The following is a 6000-nucleotide window of genomic DNA, read 5'->3' on the forward strand; positions in this document are numbered from 1 at the left end:
CACCATTTGGTCCCAACAGGAACGCAAAACATCACCAAAGCAACATAAATCATGCAATTTCTATCACCACGCCTTCTATTGTTAATATGCGTACCACAGTTAGTCATTAAAGTTATTCTGCCATGCAAATAGCAATTGGTCCCGCGTGTAATTCGTGTTTATCAAAGTGCACTTTATTGGTTAATATATCACAGCACACAGTTAATACAGATTAATATGTAAACTGATTACGTCATTAGTATTTTCATGCAGAAATAGAGAAGGTATACAAAATGTTGTTTTACCTGCTCCATCAATCCCCCCTTTGGTGATTTTTAACATCACCATAAAGTCCACTAAATTTATTTAAAAATTTTATGGAAATGAATTCAGTTCTCTTAAGTTTGATACGTCACATTATAGTTGCCCCTGTCTCATCCTCTCTTATTTTCTTATACATATTTTCTTTCTATTCTTCCAGTTCTATGTCTTTCTCTTTCCTTTCTTTCTTTCTCTCTTTTCTTAGCGACTTCTCTTTTTATTTTATTTTGTAATTTTCTTCTTTTTATACATACACATCCTAACCTTAATATTAATACTAATATTATCACACAAGTTACTGGAATTAGAATCTTACCCATAAATGAGCTAACTAATTTTATCAGGAAATTTTTAAGAGTAGAAAATCCTTTCACAATTTTCTCCCAAACACTCTCAACCTCCAATGGAACAATTTCCTCATGCAAGTCTGTAATATTCAAATATATTTCTTTAAATCATGACTCTCGTCAGGAATATAAGTACAACAATGTTGCACTTTCAGCATTCCACAGACTCCTCCCTCCTTTGCTAAAATAATATCAAGGGTGAGTCGATTTTGCATCACCATGGCTCTCATGGCAACCATTTCGGTATTTACCAGTAAGAAACCGCCAGCAGTGCTTGTCGATAAGCGATCCACTACTGTAGACAATTTTCTAATTTTGTGTGCATTCAGAGATATTCCAACGGCTGGTATCAGTGCTCCAAAAATATCCCCTACATTTTCTGACCAAGTTTCCCTCCGTCTACGTGTTAGTTGTCTACCTATTTCATGCGCACCATCTTTTCCCCTTCCCACATGAAATATTTTTGGGAAGACCAGGCCTAGGTATCATGTGCCATACCAATGGTCCGGTAGTTGATAATAAGCTTTGTTCCCAAAGATAAAATATAGTCCAGGGAATACCGGATCATTTCCTCCTTTAAATCCCTATCCTCCCATGATTCTATACGTATCATGGCATTCACTCGCCCCTATAAAGTAGTTATCATACACAGTTTAATTTCTTCTAATACACAATTTCCCTTTCTGAGGCCAATCTAAAGCCGTAGCCGGACTGGTTTCTCCTTTCAAATGTTTTTCTCTTTCAACATCCCAGATCGTCTTTTCTCCCTTTCCCTCAGGTATCTTTCTTCCTCCTCCTCTCTTCCACCATATCCAAAAAGGTCTTTTCTTCCCTCTTCAGACTACAAGTGAGATTATTTCTAAATACCGCTTCTAAAGTTAATTCTCTAGTTTCTAAGAAATATTCACCTAAAACTTTACCAGGTTTTATCTTATTTAATTCAGGAACTACAGGTACTTGTGAAAAAATGTTATCTACATCAGAGAAATAATATTCTAGTTTCCCTGTTTTATAAAACAAACTTGCTAATACACTACATGTTATTCTATATGTTACAGGAAGGTGGTGGTACGTAACACCTTCAGACACTGATGCAGGTAACTGCATGCAGACATAACAATCTCTTACATCCATAGTGTTTACGTATTCATATAATAACTTCGAGAAAACGTTGTTAGAAAAATCTGCTATGGACCTATCCTTATGTAAATCAGTTCTATCTATCACGCCAGTTGAATGAGTATCATGAATCTTTTCTATATTAGTCTTATTCTCACTATGACCCTCTATTGTTTTGAATGTTACTTTAAATGAAACTATTAAAGCTAATACACTCCATAGAAGCATTAGTAATCCTGTACAACAACAACACACCTTGCACCATCTTCGAAGGAACCAACATTTTTTTTGTTTTTTTGTTTAAATTTTTTTATTAGGGTTTTGCATACAACTTTCCACATTGAGTTTCAACTGATTTTACAGACTAATCGTTTCTATGCAACAATGTGATTTATCATTTCTGGGTACAATGGGTGGTTGCATTAATCACTTAGGGGCATATGCATCAACATTAGCATTTGCGATTCCTTATTAGCGAAAAATAAGGAATCGCTAATAAGGAATAGCAAAAGGCTATGCATGTAGGAATCGCTATTCAAATAGCGATTCCTTAACATTCCTTATTACCGAATCGGTAATACCGAATCGGTAATAAGGAATACCTACCCATTCATTCCTATGGGCTTGGAGGCCCATAGGAATGAATGTAAAGCCATTCTGTATTAGCGATTCGGTATTACCGAATCGCTAATAGCTGGAGCACTTTCAAGGGTGCCAGGGTGTCAAAAGGACACCCTGTTGCACCCCTGAAAATGATATGTGCACATATGTTGCACACACACATGCTCTAAGGGCATGTGTGTGCGCAACATGACACTTTGAAAAATGCACAAAAGTGCATTTTTCAAAGTTTTTGCAAATTACCATGCAGTTCATCTTCATGGTAATTTGCTCCCCTTATTAGCGAAATCGCTAATTTTTTAACTTTGATGCATTGCATTTAAGGAATCTCACTTTGGGATTCCTTAAATGCAATCGCTATTTAAGGAATCGGTATTTAAGGAATCCCTATTTAAAGAATCGCTATTTAAGGATTCCTTAAATACCGATTTCTGCTTTTGGGTTGATGCATTGGGATTGGGTATTTTTTACTTAATACCGGGAGCTAATAAGGAATCGGTATTTTACAGACTGGATTTTGGCTTGATGCATAAGGGTGTTAGTCTTTGGAACCTCCCGATATTACTAATACCATATGTCTCCTACTGAAGCGTTCCGATAGACCGTCATGTAAGTCGTCACAACTGTGCCTACTTGTCATGTGTTATCTAGGGTCAACTCGGTCTCCCCTATATTGTCCGTGTAGCTCTTCCCACATATCAGATATATTCGTTTATTTCGTGTAACTGGTGCATCGGTGTTTGAACTGCCGATGGGATCAACTTCGAACGGTGGGGAGGATAGGAAAAAGACCGTAGAAAGGAAGGAGAAACTGAACAGGGGTGAAGGGAAATTAAGGAGAGGATCGTGAGGGGGGGAGAAGGTGTAGGGCGGGCAAGGATAATCTACCGCGGTGAACTGTACGTAGAGTGAGTGCAGGTGCGTTGGACGTGTTCTGGGGTAAGCTGGGGAGGGATCGGGTCTATATGCGGGCGCGCCGTAAGGGTTGGGGATCTTCGTTCGCCTGTCCTGGTTAAGCGCCCTACTTATCTATTGAACCGCCGGCGCTATCTGAGGGTCCTGAGTGGCGGGGGGAGCGGGAGAAGAGCAGGAAGCGGGTTGTGTCGTGTCCTGTGCGTCCCCTTCTGTGCTCTTCTGTTTGAAGTGTATTAGGAGTTGTGCCCATTCCATGGATATTGGATGTTTGCGGGTGCCCCTCACCTCTTCCTCTCGCAGTGTCTCTTCCTCCACCGCACCCCATTTGAGTATTGCTCCCGTCCAGGCTGATTCCGAGGGCCCGCCAGCGCCCTCCAGTGCATAGCAATGTTCCTATTCGCGAGGAGAAAGGCTAAAGATGTGAACTTCCATTGTACTTTTGCGGTTTTCCGTTTTTGGGATATCCCCAGAGCGCACGCCTCCCACGTAGGGGCATTCGAAGGAACACACATGTAGTTTGCCATTTCGGAAATGATCAGTGTCTTTTGACTTAGCCTCGTCCACTCACAACTTTTTGTCTAAACCCAAGGCTCTGAGCGCCTACTTGGTTCCTTTTGGGTATGTGTTTTGGTCAGTAATTCAATCTCTTTGGAACACCATCGTCCCTTCAATCTGGCATTTGATCGTTCTTCACTTCATTCTCACAGACTTGGTTCAGAACTTCCTGAACATCTGTCTCTTCTCCGATGTCGGACAAGATAACTCTCAGGATTTCCGAATCTTCGTCTTCCTCAACCACTTCTGGGATAGTCACACCTAGACTTCCTTGGCTGTCTGCTTCCTCTTGTACTTCAGGAAGTGACACGTATGTCCATTCTGGTGACTTATACTTCTGGTTGGGTTTCTTAGTCCGTTTTCCCTTCTCCAAGGGTGTCTGATTAATGTCTTTTGATTTCTCTTGGCTAGACACCTCATTCACTTGTTCTGCTCTAGATGAATTTACTCATGTCAATCGATACCTTAATCTCTTTGTTTGGCCAAATTTCCTCCTTCGCTGGCCTTTTCAACTTACTTCCCTTTACACTTCTTTCAGTTTTCCATGCTCTTTTCCTCAGGACTCGACCTTCTTGTACTTTTTCTTCACTGTCTTCAGATTCGGTTCCACCTTGACTCTTATTTTCAGTAGTTTTTCATTCCACAACTTCCTGTTCCTTATCTAATTTTGTCCCTCCTCGTGTTTCTTCCACACAATCTTCCTGCTGACTAACTGTCCCTTCTTGTACCTGGATGTGTGGTTTCCCTACAACTCCTAGGGGGTCTTCCGCAACAATCTCACCCTTACTCTCTGTATCTAGTATCTCACCTTCTACTTCTGTGATCTCAGGTGGAATTTCTCTCATACTTACATGTGGAGCTTCTTTATCAAGGATTTCCTTGAAGGTTTCTTCAATGTTTTCTTTTACATTCTCATGTACTTGCCCTTGTTCTGTATCTGATTCTGAGCTAGTGTCAGAAATCTCAAATCTAGTTCTTAAGGGCAAATTCTCTGGTGCTATAACTGGACTTGATTCCAACTCCCTCCTTCGAGGAGTCGGTCTTGTTTTTGCTTCTTCTGAATCCGACTCGGAACTGGTATCAGATTCTTCCAAGTATTCTTCTTCAGGGTTATTCACTGGATTAGGGATTCGCAAGGTATGACTCGCATGAATCCAATTCTTCAATCTGGCACATTCACAGCTGTTGTCGTGGTCAAGATCACTTGATGTGGTTATCCCCACCGTGGGACCAGACAATTTCTTCTTCTATGCACTTTAATCCTTACCCAGTCTCCTGGACTTAAATCATGAGTTGGCTTCCTTTCAAGAGTGGTTGCATCCGATCCAACCTGATGAAACACAGAATGAACGCAATCAGCCAACCCCTTGCAATAATTCAACACTAAGTCATCAGATATAGGCAGTAGTTTGTTGACAGGAACGAAAACATGTCTCATTGCCCTCCCCATTACAATTTTGTGGGGACTCAGTCTAGTATTTCTATCAGGAATAGATCTAATAGTCATGAGCACTAGAGGAAAGACATCAGGCCATTTTAAACATGTGGCCAAACACATTTTCCCCAATCTATTTTTAATGGAGCCATTCACTTGTTCTACCACTCCAGAAGCCTCTGGGCAATAAGCACAATACAGTTTTTGCTGTACATTCAATGCTTCACAAATCAGTTTCATGATTTCATTATGAAAATGTTTCCCTCTATCAGATTCGATCGTGAATGGAAAACCAAATCTGGGAATGAATTCTCTCAATAGGAGTTTTGCTACTGTAATTCCATCACTCCTTCTAGTCGGGTACGCTTCCACCCAACATGAAAATAAGCAAACTACTACTAGAACATACCTTAGCCTATTGCAGGGGGGCATTTCAATGAAGTCAATTTGCATTCTGGTGAAAGGCCCTCCTTCCCGTCCTATCGTTCCTAGGCTCACCACTGTTTTTCTACCAGGATTGTATTGCTGACATATAAGGCATCTCTGACACAGGCTCTCAGCTACATGCCTAAATTTGGCATTATACCATGTCTGTTTGAAAAGCCTAATCATAGCATCCCTTCCTACATGTGCCTGTCCATGATACATCCGTGCCATGGTAGAGACCATGCTATCAGGCATGACTGGTCTTCCATCCCTATAAACCCA

The sequence above is a fragment of the Triturus cristatus genome, chromosome 11 (assembly GCF_964204655.1).
Source record: "Triturus cristatus chromosome 11, aTriCri1.1, whole genome shotgun sequence".
In the NCBI taxonomy this organism is placed as follows: domain Eukaryota; kingdom Metazoa; phylum Chordata; class Amphibia; order Caudata; family Salamandridae; genus Triturus; species Triturus cristatus.